Here is a 25,546-nt window from a genome sequence, read left to right on the forward strand (position 1 = left end):
TCAGCCTTTTCATTCCTATTGCCTAACTCTTTGACATTTTGCTAATCCTCTGGTTCTCTGTGTCTGGGGCAGAAGAGCACAGAATGTCCTTCTGACACCTCTGTGCTTGTAGATCCAGGCAGAGGGAAGCAAAGGAGTGTTAATCCCTGTTGTTTCAGAAGGATCTGCTGGATGACATTATGCCTGGATTGTGCACACACACAATTTTCACTGTGTGTTCAGGGTAGCTGGAGAGGTCACAAGTGGCTAACAGAGCACAGAAATGGCAATACCCCAAAGGATGAATTCCAGGCGTGGCAGGGAGCAGAGCTGTGTTCCACCCTTATTCCAGGGACCCAAATGCAATGTAAATTTTTCTTTAGTCCAGTACTGTTCTGCCTTATTGAAATGCTGCTTGGTGCCAGGGACTTATCCCCATAACCATGAAAGGCCAGTATCTCAAAGAACAAGCAAGCTGCAGGCTCAGAAAGTGCCCTCAAAGCACTGATATATTCCTCAAAATCACAAGAAATCCTATTGCTTGCCGACCACTAGACAATTAAAGGGTCCCCCACTCCATTGTCATTGATCTGCTCTGCATGCCTTTGGTGCAGGAAGCAAGGAATGTAATGTAATTAGCTGGCGGGTGATGTCCACCAAATGTCATTCCTGAACACATTTGCTTTAGTCCCTATTCACCAGTGTCAACAGCAAGGCTGCTTCCCCATCCACTGGCAAAGGCTTTCGCCAAGATTTTAGAATTCAACAATGAAACAGGCCTGCAACTAAAACATTTATCTGGCAGTTTTCCCTCTTTAAGTCAAAGTGTTATGTTGGCACACTGCGCTGTGGGTGGCGATTTGCCAGAGAAAAGCATGTGTTGGAAAACCTTGCTCAATATTATAGCAATCTCGTGCTCGTAAGCCTCGTACAACTCGAGGAGGAGACTGCCAGCAGGGCTCACAGCCGTCCTCCCCTCTTCCCAGGGCAGACATGGAGCAAAGCTCGACAGTTGCCCAGAGCAATTGAAAAATGAGGTGTTGCTGGACACAGCCTAGTATGTTACATGTTGGGTTGAGGAGGAATTGGAAAGGTGGGGGGGTTGTACAGTGACTGCCATTGGCATATGTCAGCTGGTCAGCAGAAGGAAGCTTTGTGGAGGATAGCATAGAAAGACATTGTTTTCTATTTTTGAAACATTTCCCTGCAGATCCTTAAGTTTCTTTGGGATGAGCCCAAATGTTGGACAGCTCTGGTGGGCTTTTTATATGGGGCAGATAATCCTCACTGAAGCAGAAAGAAAGACTACAGGGACTTGCCTGTAGTACAGAAAAACATATTGAGGAGGCAGCAGTAACTTAATATGCAACAGAGGCCTGGATTCAGAAGTCAGTTGCATCATTCATTTAGCAACACTCAAGCCACGGAGCAAGAGCTGGGCCGCCAAGTGTGTGCACTGGGCATTGTGCTCCTGCCAAGTTACATCTTAGGGGAGCCAAGGAATGAGCCAGGACAAAAACAAGAGGATGGAATGGAGTACTACAGAGCCAAACAAAATCAGGACTCTCTTCCCCCTGTGTTCAGCTGACCAGGAGAACGTGGACTGTGAACAGCTCTGACCATCTTGCTTTCCCTGTGCTGATGTGGCAGAGGTGCAGTCGGTAGGGCAGAGCCTGTTGCCACAGCTGAGTTCAGCGTCAGTGCAGCCGTTCCTCCTGCATACACAGTGAAGCACTTCAACTAAAATGTCCCTCTGACCATCCAGTTAAGTTCAGCCTTTTGGGGCACTTCTAAGCAGAAGGTCTCTGAGACACGGAAAGAGAAATGCTGCTGAAAGAAAGTCTCTAACTCAGCTGTAACTTCTGAGGCTGGTGCTGGGGGTCACTGGGTGAGATAGGGGTCTCTGCTTTTCTAGACAGGATGATCTGAGCAAGCCCTCTTGCCGTTGATCTGGAGGTGTCTCCAGAAACTTTCCAGTCAGAGCACAGGCAGGACAGTGCAAATAACACACCTTCTGTTCTAAATAGCTATCTACAAAGTTGTTATCAGAAATGACAGCTAAGTTAGAGATCAAAAAAGCCATGAAATAGGTTAGCATTCCTTCTGCTTTTTCACCATTATGAACACCCATAGCTCAAGGTCTTCAGACATCTCCTTGTCCTGCTGTCCCATTTCACTTCCCTGCTGCTCCCTCCTCCATCCCCACAACAGCCTCCAGGCCAGATGTTCACCAAGTGAGTGGCACAGTGGCTCTGTGAATCCCACCAGACAATGGTAAACTGCACCTCCTCTGTGTAACCTGTTTTTTCTCTTTCAGCTATAGTGAGGGACAAATAAGCTTTTTCACATCAATCTATTTAATATAAAGTTGTGCAATATTTTCAGGGTCTGTTTGAGATCCTGGTTGTTGTTGTGCTGGGGAAAGAGTTACTGCTGTGATCACTAGGAGTTACAGCCCCACTTGAAAAATGCAGCTTCATCTTTTAATTCCTTAGTTTGGATTGTGATTTCTCATTACACTTTAAAAATTAAAGCAACATGCATTCATCCCTCTCCTATGTTCATGCAGCTGCAACACTAGAATTTGCTTTGAATCACCTAGATATAAAAGATATGGGACAGATAAATGTTAATGGTTCTTGGTGCAGTCTCACAAATAGAGATGCAGCATTACAAACTTTTTAGCTAAGCCAAGCACCTAATAGCGGTATAGCTACAGGAAGCAAACAGTCCAACCTGCTACAGTTATCACGAAGTGTGGTTAGAGCAAAAGCGATTTCATTTCTATTTAATGAGGTTTCCAAGTAAAGACATTCTGGGTTTTCTAGGATCTTCATCTTGCTATATTTAAAACCACCAGCAGGGCAGACGTCACACAGGAAATAACACCGCTGGGCAGCTAACGATCCTGCAACGGCAGAGCCGTTGCTCTCCTGAGTTGCACAGAGCAAATACTGGAATCTAGCACACCTCAGTGGAAGCCAGTAGAAGAGCCCCCTTGTCAGGGCTCCCATGCTTGGTGCACTTACTGCTCCAGCTATCAGGCTGAGCATGAGCCTTTCAGACTGAGAGATATTAGAAGGCAACCACCCTGGAAAAAAGGGTCAGAAAATAAAATTGCACTGCAGCAGGTACTCAAAATTTCTGTGTAACCAGAGGAACACCTCACTTCCTCTAAAAAAAAAAAAATGGAGAGGAAAAAAAAAATTGTGTGTAGAGCAGGAGGGGAAAAACATGTGGCTGTGATTAATACCTCAAGCTTTTATTAATAAACCTTTCCAATTCTATCTGTTCCACCTCACTGATGTCAGAGCTGCTGTGCTTTCGTATGTCTCCCAATGCATACAGTTTGTTTTGAAAAAAAATAAAGATAATACATTAATATTGTGCATGTGCCAGTAACACAAGCCATCTTTCAAAATGCTCCCCTCCTGACAGAAGTGCATGCAATGTATGTGCCTGAAAACCTCCTTGGGAATCCTAGCCTGTTTCCTATTTACCCTCCATTTGAACTGAAGCAGGAGATGGGAAAAAAATCCTTTCCTTTTCTGCAGTTTGCTTGCCTGCCATCTGCATGGTGTGGCTGGCCTTGCCCCTGCTGCAGCTGAGCAGGTTCTTTTGCTGCACATTCCACTTGAGGTTTTTGACCTTTGGCAGAAAAAGCTGTTCCACCAACAGCAGGTTCTCAGCTCACAAATACTTCTTCCACAGGAGACACCACTCCATTCTCCTCTCCTTTTTCCCCAGACCACCAGCAAAAGCTTCAGTTACCTTTTCTTACCACCCTTGCAAGCCATTTAACCCTCTTCTTACCCCTGGGCAAGCTCAGTAACTAATTTGCCATTGCTTTGCGCCTGTGGTCTCCTCAGATACCTGAAGCGCCACAGATCAGAGGGGCAGACACACAGCAAAATTTGAGGTAGGAGGTGGGATCTGGAGTGTTTTTACCTTTTTGCCTTTGTTTCATATGTCTCTCTTCAGCCCAGCTGCTACTGATGGAGGCCATGAGAAGAACTTGAAAATGCCCGCCGAAGTGAGTGGATAGCATGGGATCTGGGGTGTAATTTTGTATTCATTGTTCCAATCTAATGTATCTAAACGTTAATATTGTCCATGGATAGATTTATATGATATTTGGTGTTTGCATTCACTAAACTTAATAGAACCATTTCAAACCTGTCACAGTCACTCTAGGCTGCCACAGACCCTTCCTGTACAGTGGTTATCAAACCCACTATTTCTGTCTGTCTACAGTCACCTAGACTAGTCCTACACTGAGTCCCTGCTTTCCCAAGACACACAACTTTCCTGCACCAATATAATACACGAATCGTACCTGTATATCACATTAGCACTGTGATAGCCTATTTTCATCCCGATCCTCACACTTACTCCTGGCTCTAAATTGTTCTTTATAAAGAGGTCTGCAGGGACCTTGTTATTTTTATTGCTGTAATAAGGCAGCTCTACAGGAGAGAAGGAAAGTGTTTAGAAAGATAGTAAAGGCCCTGAGGCTGTCTGAATGTCAGGGAAGGCCTGTTGCAGAGGCCAGGCAACTTGGGCTCTTGCCTTGGTGATCACTAATCAGTTTGGCTTGCAAAATGTGTACCAGGCAATAAAATACAAAGGGTGAAGCTGCCCAACTCAAGGATTAACCTGGACCAGGATCCCTGACCAAGAAAGGAGGTACAGCAGAGATATAACACCTCCTTAGAGGGTGCTTTGGGGTGGTGCTCCTCCTTTCATCCTCAGGGAACAGGCACCTTCAGCAGCAATGATCTGAACCCTAGGGAAATGCTCAGCAAAAGCAAATTGCCAGCAGCACATTTATGTATTTCAGGTATTCAAAGCACAGGCTCATCAGGCAGGTAACAGGTGATGAATGGTGTTACCCAAGTTGTGTGCTCAGCAGGCACGAATGCTCTTCAGGCCTGTTAGAGGATGTGTGGAGCCAACACTGGCAGCTGGCAGAGGTGGCTGGAGCACCTTCCCTTCCCTGTTCCAGAGGTCCTGCCCAGGAAACTTTTGGGGCATTCCTAAGGGTTTATGCATCTGTCAGGATGATTCTCCTGCAACTTCTATGTGACAGTTTCATCGTAGCTTTTCTTATGCAAATCCTATCAGAGTTTGAATAGAATGGAAGAGGTCTTCTGCCAAGCGTGTACATAAATCCCTAGCTGAAGAGCATGTACAGCACAGCCTCAGACCATGCTGGCATGCTTCTTTGTAAGTGAAAGAGTTTGCTAGATAGATTTGGAAAAGAACACACCACACAAGTCTTGCTCTGCACTTGCTGCTTTGGGTGATGTGAAATCTCTATCATCACCATTACCTGCAGGTTGAGGAGTTTGTTGTGGTAGATATGTTCCCAGGATGGGGATTGACTGGGTAAATCTGCTGATGGCTGAGCAAACAGTGACACATCATCAGATTTGTCTCTCAAGACTCCAACAGAACAGGTTTTCAAAAATAGATAGATAGATAGATAGATAGATAGATAGATAGATAGATAGATAGATAGATAAAGTGTCCTGGTGGACCTAGAGGAGATGAAGTAGCACATTGACATGTTGGAAGTGCCTGTCAGTAAAGAGAATCAGTGCACTGCCTGAAATAGCTATCGATCCCATTAGTGTTATTGTCTAATCTGAAAGCAAGTCCTCCAACATGCATGACAGAAGATCACAGTCTGGGTTTAATTTCCCAATCATGCAGTAATAACACAGAGAGAGATAATGCTAAAGGTAGAGCAAGTGTAAGAGACTTCCAGGGTTACAGCTGAAGCAAAAACAAACATGAAATAAATTGGGTGACAAGAGCTGTGCCCATCCTCGCTGCAGCCACTCTCACTGAGCAGAGATGCTCAGAATGCTTTTGACCGAATGTCAAAAATCAGAAAATGTTGTTTCATCAAGAACAGAAGTGCTCCCTGGGAACATGGGCAGTTCAACAAAGCTTGAAATAGAAATATTTCTGAACAATTTGTTCCTACATTCTGAAGTCTATATCCCTATATACTTTATTGTTATATATAATCTCTGACACTTTGAAATTATTGCACAGAAATGTTTCAGTATTAGAGACAGGTAATGTTTTGATAATGCTATTTTGCAAGGTTTTTCCCAACTGAAGTATTTCAGTATATATGTTTTGTCCAATGTAGCATTTCAACATTTTGATTTTTGTCACAATTTAGGACAAAAAAACCCCAAATTCTGAAATATCTGAATTTCTTGGGGGGCCAATATTTTGTTTTCTGAAAAGCCTTATTGCTGAGAAACTAAAAAGTTAGTGTCTTGGGAAGTAATTCAGTGCTGCAGCAGCATCTCAGGCATGAGAATACACTGTACTAATAGATGAGGCTGTTGTACGATGCTAATATGGAAACTAGAGCTTCAGCAAACTGTTCATCTCCCTGGTGAACAACTGAGCTCAGTAGCTCACAACTGTTTGCTTTATACGCTCCCTTGTTGTTGCCATGAGGCCAAGCGCACATATTCAGTTCCTTCAGCATTCCTGCAAGACTTAATACTCATTCCAGGTTCCCTCTTGGCACAGAGAATTTGCTGGCTTGATCCAAAAGTGAAAGCAGCTTTTCTTGTCTCAATCCCATTGCTTTCAGCAAAGTGGCAACTTGTTTTTCCGAGTGTGCTGGGATTGAAAGAGCGAGCTCTCCACTACATACCTGTACAACCCACAAAGGCTTGGCCTGGAAGATTTGCAGCGAGAGCCATTCTACCACCATCATCTCAGAGTTCCTTTTAAGATCTTTCAAGGCAGTGATTGACCTGCCCATTGCAATGGGTTTGACTAATTTCATTACCTATCCCCACTGAAAATGTTGTTTGATTTAGGTTCAAAGAGCTCATTATGTAGGGCTTTTTTTTTCTCAGGAAAAAAAATGAAATGCAGAATAAGAAAGTATCAAATACTGAGCTAATTACAATTTGCCAAGGTTTGGTTGGTGTATGAGTGTGTCTGAGATTTTGCTCATTACCAGTTGTATAATATAATTTCTGCTGCACAGTTAATTAGTACCCAAAAAATAACCTAAGGAATTTACACAAGCCTAGTTGAAGGACAAGAAATAAATCACTGAGGAATAGGTCTGGGGAAAATCCCCAGCGAGGGCATTTTCACTACTGAAGTAAAATACTCGGACGTTTAACTTTCAAAACAGACAGACATTTTGGGAGAAGCTCAGAAGCATCTCGAGGACAGCCTCTGTGCTGTATTCAGGCAGTTAAACTCCATTTCACTCTACAAGCTAAGTGCTTTTATCTAGTTGATGTCAGCAGATCTCCAAACAGGACCCAGCTCAGGCTTGGGAATCATGCTTTCCATTGACTGGGTGGAAGCACCAAAGTGACATTCAGCCTGTCTGAATACGGCTGCCTTTCATCGCGGTACTTTGTTTCCAAGACTCCCCTTCTTTTGATGGTTCATTCCAAACACCCAAAGCTGACTTAGAGAAATATCACTTAAGCACTAGCACAGATACCTCTTCCTTCCACCAGCACAGTATTCATCCCGAGACAGTGGAAAATGTCATCGATCCTTTGAAGTCAAGAGAGCTATGATAGACCAGTTGACAGATCTGCTCCCTCAGAGTCAACCACGCTCCCTTAGGTTATGTATAGCCACGTGAATTACCTTCCCAGCTGTGCAGTGTGACTGAGAAATAATCGTCTTACTCCTAAAAGGCTTCATCTTGGCTAGTGTTGTTCACCACTGCAGGAACGGGACATATGGAAAAGATGCCGCTTCAATTTTGAGACAGATGGGTTTTACTACATATGTGGGTTTGGTGGGTTTGGTTTGTTCTCCAAGTCAGTTGAGCTGTTCTGAACTTTGGACTGAATCTGAAAGGAACAGCTCTCTGTATATTTCTTCTAAACCAGTTCATTCATTCCTACTTTCTGCCCTTTTCCATTCAGATGCTTTTGCCCTTTGAAACATGTCCAGTTGTTCTACCCTCAACCAAAAGAGAAAATACAATTTACGATGTACATAAGTGTACTCTCTGTGAGGCTCTTCCAGCAGCTCAGCAAGAAATAAAGCCTACTGGGATGTATTAAAACCAATGACCATCCCAGACTGTTTAAAAAGACGTTAGATACCAGTAACCAAATATGTTGCCGTAAAATGTATTGCTCTGTCTGGGTCTGTGTTTGCCATCATATGAAAGCCTAGAAGTGGTCTCCAATTTGTCTGTATTGGAATTCTTCATTATTCACCACTCCTCCCAAATCTGATGTGATCTGCAAACTAGGAAATCTTGCTTTCTATGTCCTCAGCCAAGTCTTTCATACACTGTAACTATCAGAAAGACCAGGATCCGCCAGTGCAGTCTCCTACAGTACACGCTCCTTTATTAACTTGTCTTTCATCTTGAAAGGCTTCTATTTATGCCTCCTTTCCCCACTCTGCTCCTGTCCTCTGGCCAATTTTCAATCAGTGAGCCAATTCTTCCCCTTTCCAACTCCCCACCTTTAGACATTAACCTCCAACGTGGGACCCTGTCAAACACTGTCTGAAGATCCAAGCCTCTCCTGACTGCTGCTTAGCCTCTTGTCTATGCCGACAGGAGTGTATGTTCTAAAAAAAGAAATTTCCAAAAGTTAGCGAGGCAGAAAAGGTCCTTTCCGGAAACCACACTGGCTATCTTTGGTCAAGCTGTGCGTTTCTCAACAGGCCACCTTTCATCTATTAAAACATTTTCTAAGACTTGTCTTCACCTGAAGGGAAACGAACTTCCCTGCAAGACCCTGGTGCACATCTGGGTCGTTCCTTAAATAATGGTGGGAGGCTGTCCGCCTTCCACCTTTGAGGAATCTCCTGCAAAACACTTCAGCTCTGTGAAGTGCCTGTGAAAACCTTTCCAATTTAGACCCACAGTTCCTTTAACCTCTTTAATAAGAGAGCCATAGAGTAGGGGGTTTGGTACCAACCATCCACTTCACACCCTCCAGCTCCCTGAAAGCTTCGTTTTCTGTGCTCTCTTTTCCTTTGAGGAATAAAGTCTGGTTTCCACCTTTCTACTTACAACTTTGGTCCAGGCGGCTCCTCTCTGACTCAGGTGTATTCTCTCTGCCAGTAGCCAAGCCTGATATTTCTACTTGCCTCTTCTCCACTCCACAACCAATAGATTAAAACAAAATTAGTTTCCATCTTTGCAGCCAGCCCTTTTCTTCCTGCTGACAAGCAGACTCTGCCAGCTTGTTCTCACCCTGCTCAGCTCCAATGCCGAAATGTCCCCAATTACCAAAGAATCCCATATATCCTGCTCTGTGTGTGATCACTCCTACACCATTATCTTGCTGCTCAATTCATAGCCTCTGCCTAGAAGCAGCAGTAAACCTGTCTCAATGAGCCACTTTACATCCACATTGAGTCTCCTTGGTCTCCAGAGGAGTGTCTTGGCTCACAGTCACCTTTCTGCTATGCCATTTATAGAGATATGTGTGTGCACAAGCAGCTTCCTTCCTTTCATGCCAGATGAGGAAATTAATATCCTATATGTTGCTTACCTAGCCACATAAACAGGTATTTTCCCAGGCCACTATGTTGTTTTGCATGATTAGAAAGAGCTGACTTAAACACATTCAAATGATTTCATGGGCTAGTTACAGTACTTTGTGTGGAGTGGTTGTAATTTTTATCCTCTGTATATTCACACTGCCCTGGACAAAGGTGCTATGTCTGTAAAATGGAAAGGAGCAAGATCAAAACTTATTCTGGGCAAAAGTTCTTGGGTTTGAGTCATTGTTTGGACTTAATGGGGAGAGATAAAAAGATCAGCCCTAAATTGTGTGTCCAGTACAAAGACTGAATTCTTCACAGGCTGCCCAGATCATCCAAAATGTACTGATGTAGGGAGAAGTAAAAATTATTCTGCTCTATCTGCCCTACTTCAATGTTCTTTGCACTAGGTAAGGCAAGCCAACTCTTCACTTCAGCTTGAGCTGTTTCATTGTCCCAGCTTTAGGTCATCCAAGGCAGTGACAGTTCCTTACCAGAAGCCCTTCCAATCTCCTGGATAAATAGTGGTAAAACAGCAATTCTTCTGGCAGCTGGTGGAGTAGAGGACTGAGAACCAAGCTGATAGCTCTTCATGCCATTGTCCCAGGCAGACATACCAGCTGGCAAAGCTCTACACCACAGGCTACTGTGAGCAGCAGCTATGTCAAGAGGAAACAGCTGCTCCTCTGGGTTTTCCTGAATTCATCCGAGTCCAAGGGCTCCCCAGCACCTCCCCAGCTGCACCCACCTGGCCAGGCATGGCCTATGGGAAGGTTCATTCTGTATGGGAAGAAAGTAGGTCAGGCCTCTCACAGGTGCTTGCTTGGCTGCCTCTTATGGCCTTGCCAAGATCTTAACACATTAGTTCAGCAAAAGTGGCAGGAAACGCCGGAAAGGCAGACTGGCACTGCCCGGCACTGCGCTGGCAGCCAGCAGTGCAGCCAGGGACAGGACAATGCATCTCGTCTGGTCCGGCATTCTGGCTGCAAGGTCATCTGCCACTTCCAGCTCCAAGCCCTTACTGCAGCAAACTCTCTCCTTGCCCTCTGGACTACACTTCCCTCCCCCTCCACCCCAAAGATAGCCAAGGTCACATTTGCCAAGTTACAGGCTCCAAAGAAGCTCTGTTTTTTTCAAACAAGCCAGGGGGAGCAGACAAGAGAGAGTCAGTCAGTGTTATCACAACTAATGCAGCTCATTAGAATTGTTTTAAACTCTGAAAGCAAATGAATATCTAATGAGATTTCCCCCCAGGTGTAATTAGCAATAAGCTTTACATTGCTCTAAAAATACCTTCCAATTTTTTGAAAAACTAAATGCAGATAACTGGAAGCTCTAGTTACACTTAATGAACTGAACAAAGCACATTGAAAACTAAGAATATTTTAATTGTGTTTATTTAGCCTTCAGCAAAGGATCCAAGACATTTTCATAATCATCAAATTAATTCCAAAATGCTTCTTTGTAAGTTGTCCAGCTAGCAATGTCGATGTTGATCATATACAGTGGACTATTTCCTGATCGGACAGTCAATTTACTAAACAATGCATTATTCAAGAAACTGAAGCCATCTCTTCACGAAGCTTTCCCTCCCTTTTCTTCCTCCCATGGGCTGTTTAGAGTATAAAAAGAGTTTATCAGCTCAAGAAGAAACACTGCAGCTCTGGTTAGTGAAAATAATTATGATTAGATATCTTCTTTCTCCATATTTGCCCCAAAAAGAATGGTGAGGAAAACACTCATTTTCTTTAAAATTCTCAAGAATTACTAAAAGTAGGTATTGCCTTTCACATTCACTTCAAATCAATTGGTAAGTTGACTTCGTATCACTGAGTATCCCAAATGACCAATTTATTTTGGCCACTATCACCCAGAGCTGTCTAAAACTCTGACCTTTGAAAGAAAAGAAGCTACAGCTTGATACGTGTATCATCTTTCCCTGGAAGTGTTTAGGACTCAATCCTTGTTTTGATGAAATCAGCAAAATATCAGCAAGATACTGTGTCATGGTTTCTCTGCTTCTGGTGATTTCTGCCAGGCTTTTGAGATGTAGTGTGAGGTGGCCCCTATTGTGAGTGCCACTTTCAATCGGATACCTCAAACCTGCCTTTGTCCGTGGCTGATGCTAACACGTAACACAAAAAATCACAGGACAGGACGAAAATAAGGCAACCAGTCCATGCTGCAGCACAGAGCAACAGGTCCTGCAGCCTCTCCCACACACTGCTCCAAGGGAACATCTCAGTGCGGCCATGGAGAGATGCGTATCCTGTGGACGATGGGAGCTGCACAGCTTCCTGCTTTATCTTCATCAGCTGGGAAGGGCAGGTTGGGAATACCATGTGCCAGTTAACAATCCGAAATCAAGCTGTTTGTTAATCATTTTGTTATATGGACAGATCCTTGCCTCTCCGCCAGGCGGGGGGCCTTCCTGGGCCTGCTCGCCAGGGCCATCCTGACACAAAGCACCTGTATGTCATTACTCCATTGCAAGTCAGAAAAGCAAGTGCAGAGGAAGAACAGGGGCTCCTGTCTCCTTCCTGAACATTCATACTGCTAAGAGATTTTTTTTAATTCAATACTGATCACTAGAAGGAGGAGCAAGAAGAGTAATGCAAACAGAGCTTGAGTCAAAGAAACAAATTCATAGAATAGGAGCTGTGATGAGACCTTTCCTGTGAATTGTCAGTATCATTCCACTTGAAAATTCAAAGTCCTACCAATAACTCAGTCCCGTAGACTCCCCTACACTTCCATCGCAGATAACAGGACTGCTGCTTCTTCATAGACAGCGTGTTCACAGAGTCATCTGCATGTCCCTGAATAAGCATGAAAGAGCAGGACACAAGAAGGGACCATGGCAACTCTCCCTTCTGCTTCTGCTAATTGTGCTCCACGAGTAGCCCCTGGAGCCCAGGCTTGGGCCAGAGCACAGTCTTGCTGCATTGCTTCACATGGTCCAGGTAGTCAGATCCCATTGATGTCCTTTGTGTCTCCATGCCTAGCTTGCCAGCTTCCTCTGAAGCATTGCAAAGGAGAGTTAATTAATTCTGATCACTCCTAAGAGTCTTCTAGGTCACAAATTGGTGATTCAGCTTCATTAATTTGATTTCTAACATTTCATCCTTTGCACTCTCTGCCCGATTAGCTTCTTGAAATTTAGATTCAGTAAATGGGATGAGCAAGGCAGAAACTTCCAAAGAGATTTTCTTCATTGGCATTTGGAGGACAAGCCACAGCGCAAAACTCCTGGACTTGCAGCCAGTGTGCGGTCACCTCAATTTTGCAAACTTCTTGATGACAGGGGTAGTGTGGCCAGACTGCAGTCTGAGTCACTTTGCAAAGGAAGCATTGATTCTCCTTTCAGACAGGCCTAAATCAAGAAAAGCACCAGTGCAAATTGCACTAGAGTAAGACGAGCACAGGAGGAAAATCAGACCATAGAATATCTTAAAAGAACAAAGAATTAAGTTTTCTAATAGTATTTTTAAATAAAGCTGACATTGATTTGTAGGCATATGTAAGCAGAGATTATATATACTGAAAAGTTCTCTATTCTTTCAGGCATCTATACATGCAATGGCAGAAAACAAAGCAAATCATGTCAGCCACACTCTAAGGGAGTAAGAATACTGTGGGTCACTGAATGCCATTCTTTTGTCTTACGTCATTTTTAGACAGGTCATTGCTATAAGACCCCCTAAAAAGTGAATATTGCAGGTTGAGGAAGTGAATACATTATTCTATATTTGGGATCTGGGTGGGGTTCAAAAACTAAAAGACATTTTTCGAAGTGACCCAAAGATCATTATGACTACATTTCTGGTTTTCAGATGAGAAGATAGTAACATAGCATGTTCATATTTGTCTCTCTGTGATAAGAGTCTTTATTGTATTCCATACTTTTTCCAATGGGAGACCAAATCCACTTCTTCCTTGGTAGGACCTAGTCCTTCTTCCCAATGAATAAAAGCTTCAGTATACTTACACATGCCTGCAAATCAATGCTGTACTCACAAAATCATTATTTCAGCTGAGGAGGGAAGAGGGCAAGAATATTATCAGTCGTATTCAAAAAGCACCATGTAATTCTGTGATGCTGAAAGTTTCATGAGAAGGTCAGAGGAAAACTAGAAAATGTTCTGTGGTCCCTCGTGGTCCAGGCAGAAGATTGTACCTTCTGTCTCCATACAGATTACTGAGGAACAACTTCTTCTAGCTGAATTAACCCCAAAGTTCATTGTGAACCTCAGCCCAAGCCATGGGTTTTCAGCCAGGTTTAAATCAGAGAGGTGCATGTGGTTTTGCCACAAAACCACAAGGCAATACAAGTTGGGGGATATTCTATCAAACCTAAGCCAAAGTTTATCACAGCAGAGAAATGTGAAAGCAGGCTGGTCCCACCTGGCTTGTGGGTTTCACTGCAAACACATCACAGAGCTCGAGCTGCAAGAGGAAACAGATTTCTGAGGCCAAAGGAAATCTTGGGGTGAAAATATTTTCTAGGAAATGAGTTGAAACATGCAGATGTACACCCAGAGCAGCGCAACCTGAGAGAGAAAACAAACTCACAGCTGTGGCTGGAAAATAAACCTGCCCTGTCGGCAGCACAGCTTTTCACATCACAGGAGCCAATGAAAAAGTGCTCGAGTGTTCTCACTGCTCAGACATGTGCAACCTGGACCCTTCGCTGGGCTTATTGTTCCCTTGCAAAAGGCCCATTTATAGCAAGCCCAGCAAGCCTGAGAGGGGAAGGAGGACAATGGCAATCTCTCCCATTCAGCAGCAGAGGCCTAGGAAATATTTGCTACTCCAGGAGAGCAGCAGAGGCGCCTTTTCAAAGCTCCCTTTGCTGGGAGTTGAGTGACAGCTGAATCACAGTGCTGCTTTCCAAGAGCCAGACCTCAGTAGCACTGCCAAGAGTGGCCTGTTGTATTCAGAGCCCCGACACAGCTGCAGTTACTGGGAGGTCCTGCCATTGTCCACCCCCAGCAGAAAGATGTTTCTGTCCCCCCTTTATAGACCTCCATCACTGCCCAGTACAGGCAGGCTGAATGAAAATGTCAGCAGCAAGCATCGAGCAGATGTGAAGGGACCATGCTCTCTGACCTGGATTCACCCATCACGTGGGCTAACACTGCTAGATTGAGAATGGCTTTATAAGACAACTTCAGGGGGATGGGATGCTGCCATTTGAAATAGCATGAATGTGGGGCACAGATCTGACTAACTCAGGAATGGTGCTTCAAGGCAGGCTGAGAGAAATTCTTCCAGGGAGGCATCCAGGAAGAGATCAGCACTGTAAAAGTTTTGCAGGATTTGTGCACTCAGAGTATACTGAAAACTCTCCCCATCTAATCCCATTCTTAATTTCTGCATAGTGCACATTGGTCACAATTAATAACCCACTTTTGCATGGTGGCTCTAGGCTTCAAGTCCAAGCTTTTGTAGAAATAAAACCAATAAAAAGTTTTAGAAAGCATTAATAATATAATGTCTCCAGGAAGTAAAGAAGTCTGTGGTATCATTCTGTCTGCAGAATAGTAAAATGAAATTTATTCAAAACAAAAAAAAGTTAAAATACCTAGTGTAGTTTCACAGTCCAAAGTAAATAAGATGCAGAAAAAAACAGAACTGAGTAAACTAAGAGAAAAATGTCATACATGTTCAAAACAAATTTTAAGCAAATTTTTGTCCCCATTATGTTTGTGACACTTCTGCAGTGAATGCTAGAACTGCAATTCATTAGCCCAGTGCTCACGTCGAGATCTTAAATATTCATCCAAAGTGCATCCAACTGTCTGATTATACAAAGATTCAGAATCTGCCCTGTCTCCATGCATGCACTGCCCCACCAGCAAGCGCACACCACCATGTGACTGACATGACTACCCACGGCTGCAGCTAGCATATGGGCACAGATTTTCAGCATCTGAAGAAAGGAGCAAACAACACGATTGATAGTTGGGCAAGAAAAGGAAAGGAAGGGGAAAAGACTTGGGAGGTCTGTCAACAGGGCAAGCAGTGTGGTCCAGGGGGGATTTTACTTCGTTTGGGAAACAACAGGACACTTACGGAAGGGACTGTGCTCCTGGGGATAGTACAGGAGAGCAGCTGCTTTACACTGTCAGCCAGATCAGAGACAATTCTGCATCCAAGGGCTGGATGTGAGCCAGGTGTACTAAATGACTACAGAGATACCTAAGATACAGGGATGGTAATCTCTCACCAGGTTTGAAATGCAGATGAGGGTCTGCAGAAAGGGCAGCAACACAAATATCTTGGAGCTGAGAAAAGCCAACTTTGAAGGGAAATGAGACAAAGCTGAAGGAAATTGGCTGAGATTCAATAAAGCCTGAGAAATGCACAATGGAAAAGGTTTAATGCAGTCAGAAAGTAATTACATTAGAATAATTCTACTTTGCAGCATTTTCTGCATCATCAGAATTTTTTTCATGTTTTCTCTCAATCAGTGGCAGAAGCCAAAATTTCACAAGGAAAAAGTCCTGAAAGAAATCTCATGTGCCAAAGTACTAAAGACACAGGATCTGTAGGATCCATGATTCCTCTCAGCGAAGAAGGAAGCACTAGAGTAAGGCAAAGCAGGCACAGCGCTGTCAGAGCAGGTGTTGGCGGGACTGCAGGAAAGCTTCGTGGCAGTTTGTACCTGCCACTTCAAGTGCCGTCAGGTGTGCAGGCAGGAGAAATAGCCGGTCCATTCAAATAGCTCCTGGGTAGAAGGTCAGTGCTGTGAGTGACAGAATAAAACTAGAGGGACGGAGCAACTTCTTACCCTCACTTCAAACCAAGCAAAGTGCCAGTACAGACAGCACAATGGGGCCATTGAAACCAGAGAGTGGTAATGGGAGAGGAGGCGGCACCATACAGCTTAAAACCAAAGCAGATTCTTCCCAGAACTCACTCCCAGAGGCATTACAAACTGAAGGGAAAAACAAGAGGGTAAAAATAGATTCAACTCTGATCCACAGTAATTGCACAACAGGGATAATAGGGGTCTCAGAGGTGGAGATCATAAAGTGGCAGAGTTTTAAAAGTTAAAACTGTAAGCACCGAGAATTAAAGCAGAAGTTGATGAATCTGGAAACTACAACCTAAAATGCTGCTTCAGCTCTGGACTGGCTGGGACCTTTCTCTGAGTCCAAGAAAGGGTTCTCCAAGGATTCCTGCCATCTTGACAAACAGGGCCCCTTGCTAGGAAAAGTGGGGTATGTGCAGCTTATACAGCCACTGAACCCCAAGGAGAGGAAAAACATTCTGTTCCTGACCCTGGCCATAAACAGAGCAAATATGAAGCCTCCACCTCCGTCTTCTTACCATCTGTGTAGTTATCCTGATGAACTACAGTGCTTTCCAGCCCAGCAGGATTTTTCCATCTCTCAGTTCTAGGGGGAGCTTATACTGAGCAAATGACTTGCGCTCTAACTTTAAAAGCTTGCTCTTCCCATGTATCTCTGTTCTGATTTTATCTGCCTCAGAAGGCAAGATAATTTTGACTAACACGGAGTAATTAAAAGGAGTCTTAAACTACGAACATTAAAATTTCTTCCAAGTTACTGACCTCTAAATAGGTTAGACACATTGAGAAGGAGGCTTGAAAAATGAGTACGAGCAGCCCATGGGGTTTGGCGTGTGCACGTGTAGGCACATGGAGGGGATGCAGAGCGATTAGCACCACTCCACAGATGGGGACTGTCCATCTAACTCCAGCCCCAGGGACAAGCACCACAGCCAGTGCAGTTCCTGGTCATGTTCTCTTCTCTCAACTCTCACCAAAAAATTGCCAGTGTCTTCAGCCTCTCAGTGCCACAGAGCCTAGGCAAGTGCTAAGTGTAGTTTGTTTTATCTGTGCATATAAGCAGGCTTGGAATGGGTAATCACAGCATGCATTGCCAATTTCATGTGCTAAAAAATCATGACTCATTCTTCCTCCCCAAACCGATCATGTGATAAAGAGGAGAGAGATACTTTGGTTTCTGTTTCTTTGCTTCCTGGTTTCTGATCCATTAGTCTGCATTCATTTCATGTTTTAAAAAGTTCTCGCATAACCACAAAGATTAGAAATATCTTTTCTAAAATGAGAGGTCAAATTGCACAAAAACCCATTTCTTTCAGCATCTGGAAGAAAAAATCCCACCAAATACTGCAGGACTTAGTCATACTACCAACAGAACACCAGTGAGTCCTCTTCCAGCAATCAGCCTGATTTGAGCGCCTTGTTCCCAAAACCAGTTCTGCCTCAGGAATAACTAGGCAAAATCGGAGAGCAAACCTTCCTCCTGGTCTCAGTGCTGCCTCTACCCAAAACCCTGAAGAACAGAAGCATGTCTTTTCAAGACTGACAGTTCTCTCACACCTATAAGAAAATATTTCAAATATCACGTGTAATTGTACCAATGGGTGATGCCTTCTGTACCAAACAGTCCTTGGTTCGTGACCATACCACACTTCGGGAACAGCTTAGAAAACTCCTTTCCAACATCACTCTTCCTCTTGCCAGGGGGAAAAAAAAAAATTAAGCTTTCCCTCCTAACAGAAGCATTAACTATTGTTTTCACATAACAAAGCCAAGTAAAAGAAACATAACAACCACTAATGCGACAGCTATAGGGCTAGGAAACTATGCTAGCCATTGCTGGAAGTTATCACCAGAGTCACAGTAATTAAAGAGAATCTCAAATCTCCCTGCATTTACAGCAGGAGCACAGGCCTTCTGCTGAAGAATGGAGCATTGGGTCTCTCTCAATGCCACACTAAATTTGTATGTACCTCAGAGTAGAGGCATATGTCATTTTTCTCTGATTAACACATTTCTAATGGGATCCAGACAAGTCTTGATGGGGAGACAGGGTTTGGAGGGAAATGAGGTGGTTTTGATTCAAACCCTGGCTTCCATCAAAATGCTGTGGTCTGCTTAGAATGTGTGCGGACATCATTTTACAACACACACACACACACAAAAATCCCCGGGGGTTTTAAGCCCTGATTTGCAGCAGGACCCAAACTAGAAACTTGTGTAACCAGACTGCCAGGGACAAGTAGGCACCTCTGCAGTGAGAGCTTCAGTGGCTGGACAAGACAGGACAGAGGGGTGCCACTGGAATGGGGTGCAGATTCCACCACCTCTCGCAATTTGTCCTTGCTGTCCTGGGAAGTTGCACACAGCAGAAATGGCCAAGCCACTTCCTGAGTCACCCATTGCTACTGCTTGCATGAGCTAAATGTGTCTTGGAAGCCTCCCACTTCAGTGCTTACCCCACCCAGCCATCAGCCCTGCATTGCTGCCATCTGATGGGCTCCCAGCACTAGGTGGTCTGGCTGTAGGCACAAACACAACCATCAAGACAGTAAAATGTGTGCACAGACACATGGGTTTTTTCATGCCCACCAGATTATAACTAAAAATATTTCAACAGCTGTTTCTTTTTGCTGCAGGGGAAGGCAGGGAAAGGGAAGCACATGGCCCAAGTTATCATCTCAAGGATACTTGCCTTAATGTTGTTACTAAAAGGAACAGACATTGACTATATAGTCAAAAATCTATGTCCTGCTGTGGACTGAAGACTGGCAAGTTCCCCCTCCCACCTACGAGTAATTCTCAGGCAGCCATCTCATGGATAGAGACTTTGAGGGCACCTGAACAGTCATTCTGCTGTCCAATGTAATGGTGAATTAGCAGTTCATGGCAGGTTCTTTTCTCATCCTCCAAAGCACAACTGTTACTGAAAAGGCACAACCAGGAGGGAAGGTCCAGAGTCCTAGACTGGGCCTGGAGGAGCCCCTGCCTCCACCTCCCAGAAGATGCTGAGATGAAGTGCTCCCCTCACATTGCATTTGCTGCACCACACCATGTAGGCTCCTGGCAAGAGCAGGCACTGACATCTTTGTGCCCAGAGGTGCCCTTTGGGCCTCTGTACTCCACAAAACCCACACTGCCTCAGATCAGATGATGGGTATTTGTTCTTTCAGGAGATTTTACAAGTGCTTTAGGACTAGTCTCCTGAAAGCAAACCTTTGGCCTTGCTGCTTGCTTTTGGCTCCACTGCAGCTACCCTGGAGGAGAAGTTTCCTTCATGCTGATTCCTGGTGTGATGCCTGATACGGCAAGGCAGCATCCCCTGTATTTTAACTGTCTAGTAAATATTTCAAATGCTTCTGGCTCACAGTTCAAGCATTAGAAACATCCTTGTCCCAGAATAACAAGCTACCCCTGCCTATAAAGAGCAATGGTTTATACAAGATACAAGAGAACAGTAGCAGAGTGTCATCAGCCTTTCTATCTGAGCATACAAGAGAACAGTAGCAGAGTGTCATCATTCTTAGCTAATTTGGCACTTCAAGCAAGAACGGGGCTTTTATCTCTTCCTTTTCATTATAACATGGTAAGACAAACATTAGATATCAATAAGTAACTAAGCTGGCTACAGAGGACAAAAAATTGCAGGCAGTTGCGTGGTAAGTGATAAGCCTTTTGGGGCTCGATCACCACCTGTAGGCAAGCTTTGATTCATACATGAGATCATGGAAGAGAAAGTCAGGCACAAAGCAGACACACATGAGAGAGTAGCACCTAGTTTCTTTGGGTACCTGGGACAGCAAACACAAGCAAGTGCAATTCCTGTAAAACCCCAGCGGGGAAAGAGGCAGAGGAGATTACTCCAATGCTTTTCTTTTTTCTACCCAAATTAATATATATCCTTTGCACACATGCTCCTCCCTATTCCCACCCAAGTATACACACTACACTGTGCGATGGTATCTCCAGAGCAATGGCTGCTTCAAAAAATCTCATGTTACCTCCCCCTTAAGAAGGGACTAGAGGTAGGGTCTTTCTCACTTGTCTGTACACACAAGCACACACCAAAGCACCAGCCTGAGAAGCATTTCCTTGGGGCAGGAGACTTAGGTAGTGGCAGCAACACAACAGCTTTATTCTCATTCACAAAGTGTCCTGGTTTCGGCTGGGATAGAGTCGACACAAAGCCAGGTCAAAAGAGAGAAAAATAACTTGAACCATAACCTGCTGAATAGGTACAGTTTGGAGAATTTGGTTCAGCTTCAGGAAAGTGCAGCCAGGCTGAGACGCTGCTAAGACCGGGCAGAAAACCTCAGTGCTTCAGCCCTTGCACAGCAGGACTGTGTATGGAGCTGGGTCCTATTTCTAGAGGGCTGAACCTGACACAAATGCTTCCAAGCCTGGGACCTCTTTGGCCTGACAGCATGTTTCACCTTTAAGCAAAACTTAAATGTCAGATGGCTGCTAAGTCAAAGGACAGCGGAGCTGTGAGCTGCACCCAGTGCAGCAGAAGATGAAGTCAGGGAGACGTCTGTTGGCTTTTACTGCCACTGTCTCCTGTCCAGTGTGGGCAACAGGAGAACCTAAAACACAGCCAGTTTTAACAAGGGGCTTATTCGGATTTTATTAACAAACATAGTAGCCACTAGATGGCAAACTCACAGCCAAAACTGAATACTGACCGTAACAGACTCCTCAAATGCTGTAAAATCAAGGGTGCAAAAAGCCAACAGGGGGGGACGGGGGGCCAGGACGGACGATGACACACACCAAACATGGCTAGTTCCTTCACCAGGTTCAGTTTCTTTGTATATTTCTGTCCCATCACTATACTGCACAAAGATGAGCCATAAACAGTGTGCTGTCAACTGCGTAAACCATCTCCTGGTATTAATGTGCAGGTCCAAACATCCCAGGCACAGTTATGGCAGAAGGGACAAAACAAAATTCCAACATATCCACTAGAAAACATATTGCTTAAGCCAGAAAAAAACTGCAGCCTGCCAATAACATGGCTAAAGGAGCCCAGATTGCAGATTATGTATTATTCATTGCTATCATCATTGTAAGCCTCCAGCCAATCTAGCTTTTTCAGTGTGGGCTGCAGGAGAGGTGGGGCCACTATGTAAATCAGAAATATCTTGCAAATGACTCTTACATATTAGCTGCATGTCTATGAAAAGAAATGAATTGCATGGTAGCCAAAGCTCTACACAAGCAATCATCTTTGTCTTGCAAAGTGGCCATTTGTATTTTATGTCAGCCTGTTATTATCCTGAATCAGTTCTTGAGCAAAGATCAAAGCTAGTCTGGGTAAAGCAGTCCTCACTCATTACACGCTGATAATTTTTCTAAGTAGGAGTCCTTTCCAGGAGCTGGAGTCACAGCAATGGGCACTGTTATGTGCATGGGTTCTGAAAAAAAGCTGGGTCACACTAAGCCCCAATTTCAGCAAAGATGCTGAGGGCAGCTGCCTGCCTCCACATCCAGAGACACTGGATGTTCAAAATTGCTGTGCATCTGTAAAAATACAAGGGCAGCAATGGTAATTTTACAGAATGCTCTAAACTCATCATTTAGCTACAAGGGGAAACATCCCTTACTTCAAGAATAACAGGAAATAGATACATTTTTATTTAGTGTCCAAAGATACAAATTGCCAGTGATTTTACTGTGCTACTGTACAGGGCAAGACAAACTCTTAGGTAGTTAACTTCCCTTGTATGACTATAACAAAGAGTTGATCAAAACAATTTTCATTTTTACACCAGTTTCAGAAGTTCATTTTCCCCAATAGTAGGGTTGTTTGCTGCACTCAAAGTAGCAGCAGTGCTGTGTACCCAGACTCACATACTCCTTTCATTCACAATTACTTTAAGAACGTCAGGAAAGAATAAACTCACAGTTCTGCAAGCATTACTGAAAATATTTTCCTCACCTGATGATACTATTTCATGCCCCTCAGCAAATTCAACCTAAATATATAAATATAGTGGATCCTACTGATCCCTGTTTGTCAGTTCTGCATTACAGTAACTCCGTTAGTTCTGTGGATCATCAAAGTCAGGGTGTATCTTGCTCATGAAACTCACAATAACCATCTGCTCCTTGCAGCTGTGAACTTTAGCTCCAGAAAAAGATATTTTCATTGACCCACTTTCCAAGAATCCAAACTGAGGTACTCTGAGGTCCATTCATATGGCTCATCCATATATACCCTCTCTGCTCTGCCTTTTTCAATTCCAGGGATTTACACAAGCTGGAAAAATTTCTCCTGAGAGGGTACTTGCAACCTTAAGCAACAACACATTGCTCCCTTTTGCTATTCTGGTTCTGCTGCTTGCCTGCTTTCGCACCCACTCCTTTAAATTGTTGACACATCTCATAAGCGTGTCCGTTATGACCAACATATTTGATTAGTATGTTTCAAACCTGAGCACTGCACTCGCCCATTTAATGAGCAATATTTTAGACATTTTCCAAACTTCCTGTCACCAGCATTAGCTAACACACGAGCGATCCAGACAGACTCTTTTGTTCTGAGCAGCTGTGCTGTAAAACAGGCTGAGTATCTTTGCGGCCACAAACTGCTCTCCAAGGTCTCCCCATCCCCAGTCTGCCATATGTTGCCCCTATAGTTTGTACAAACTCTTTCATTTCCTCTCTATCCTGTTGCATTTCATCAGGTTAAACTAAAAGCACACACTGGCATCCAAAAGCTTGGCTGTTTGTACTGTTCTGTGTGCTCTGCTGTGTTTTGCAGAGGGCACACAGCCTTTCAGTGAAGTTCCTTACATGGTCTCTCACTAAGGTCTCTGATTTTTGGGTTTCACAGCCTTGCAGCTCTTCTACTTTCAAGGAACACTTTTGTGAGCATTGGAGCCCGTTCTATTGGAGCACTGTGAGCACTGGAGGTGTCACATTCAAAGCAGTCCATAGCAAAGACAGTGCTAGGTGGTCGTGCTGTAGTGGGGCTATCTCAGGTCAAAATGGAGAAGTCAAAGAGATTTAGATAAGGAAAACCAGCAAAGAATTTTGAAACCATCCTCTGAGGTTGGAGAGAGACAGGGCCACTCATTGGCCAAAGCACTGAGAACAAGGCTTAGCTCACTGTTACTCAGTTGACCTACTGCACAGCCTGGAGTTCATCATGACTTCCTATCTACTTCTGCTCCCCCTCCATCCCACTATGGATTGTTCCCAATACTGGGGACAATTAATCAAATGAACACTGGTGCCACTAAAGATAAAAAGCAAATACAAGATGAAGGGTTGATCAAAATGAAATGCTGGTTAAAATACAACCTTTTGATCCCTGGTTGAGACTCCAAGTTTCAAGAATCCACAGCCCAGCCTAAAACCCCAACATGATGAACAGAAAAAACTGGCACTGGATGTGGCTCCACAGTGAATTCAGTGAAGGATACCTCTTCCACATTCCCATGTGGGGGCCATGTGACAGAGGCTTGCATCACAGACAGGCCCATGATGTGGGCTCCTGCCAGGGACAGAGCCATTAAATGGCTTCCCTCTGCACCCAACAAGTATCATCTCTGCCTCTCTGACTGGTACCGACAAGGCTGTGTTCCCTCTGCAGTGCTGTTCCTCCTCTCCAGCAGCCTGCTACACAAAATGTGTAGCAACAAAACCAGTTACAGATGTGCACAGAAAACAGTGTCCTGGTTGGGAGCTGAAAGTTACTTCAGATGATCCCAGCAACAGTGAAGGAGCTATCTCGTACCGCACTCGCAGGCTGCCAAACAAACACAGAATATCTAGCTCATCCATAACTGCTGAGATAAAGGCTTATGTCAACAGCAGATTTTGAGAAAAGCAGAGAGAACTATAGCTAGGAAACAGCCACTTGGAAAGGCAGAGGCTGTGCTGTACAGAGACATCATGTGCTTCACAAGGGGAGAGTTTGTGTCCTCGATGCTTTACTGGAAGAGCCTGTGGGGCCTCGCTAATATGACAAGTAGCAATGGTGAGACTGAAGAAACATTCACAATCTCTTTAGCTCCAAATACTAAGAGGAGCATCTTCAGTTCCTCTCAGTTTCAACTTTGGAGGCCAACGAGACATGAATACGTGTCAAGCTTAGTGTCAGAAAGATGCTAATGTGTATGTACAACCCAGTCTGACAGGCAGCCCCACTATCTGCAGATTTTCTCAACTCTGAACAGGCTCTTGCCATCCAGAAATCCTGCACCATCAGTCACTGTAGTAAGCTCACTGCAGAGGCACAGCGCATTTGATTGGCAGCACTGCACTTTCTGCACCTGCATTGTGCAGCACATGCACATATATTTCTGCCTGGATGGGGCCATATGAGAGCCATATCCCTGGCCATGACCAAGCTGGCTGCACTCTGCACTAACTGGAATTTAGGAAACACTGTCCCTGCTCCAGGAGACACTGCTACGCTGAAGTCAGCAGAACTCAATTGAAATACCACTTCTCCTGTGATCACAGGGAGTCACACGCCCTCCCACTGGGGGACAGCACATTTTCCATTTCTCTGAACAATCTTACCAAGCTGCAAGCATCAGCAGCACTAAATTCTGCTCTCTTTTGGGAAGGAGCCAAGGCTGCGAATGTAAAGCACAGGATGTGATTTCCTGCCCCTCCTGGAAAAGGAAGCTACAATCCAAAAGGTAGAGAAAGAACTATTAATCCTAGAACAACCATTTTAATGTTGATGATCATATGATGCAGCTGCAGAAATACCAATTCAATTCAATCAGAACTTATAATGTGCTAAACATGTGGGACCCATGATACAGAAAAGGAGATACCAGATCCAGGTGCTAAGAAGAAGAATTACTATTCACAGGCCCCTGAGGAAAGATGCCTCTAGGACCATTGCTCTTCTGACAGAACTCTTTAATCAAGAAAATACTAGAAAACCATAAAAAACTGATGGCAGATTCTCTACAGAATCTCCTACAGTTCTACTTTATACTGTACATATGAGCCGATTAGCAGCAAGGTGCTGGGCTTCTTGGGAAAGGAACAGCTTATGGAGTGAAAAGAAAACTAATGTAGAACCCCAGCAGGTTTACTTTTGCACAGGCTTTAAAAAGAGATGGAGAAATAAGCAGTGCTATTGAGTTAGCGCAGAGATGGGCTGTACAATTCCAGTAGCTATTGCCTGCTTAAGCACAATGAAATAGGATGAATAGAAGCCCTAATGTGGCTGACTCACCCTCATTACCCAACAGCCTAAAATGG

This window comes from Aptenodytes forsteri, unplaced genomic scaffold, assembly GCF_000699145.1.
Source record: "Aptenodytes forsteri isolate BGI_AS27 unplaced genomic scaffold, ASM69914v1 Scaffold68, whole genome shotgun sequence".
Lineage (NCBI taxonomy): Eukaryota > Metazoa > Chordata > Aves > Sphenisciformes > Spheniscidae > Aptenodytes > Aptenodytes forsteri.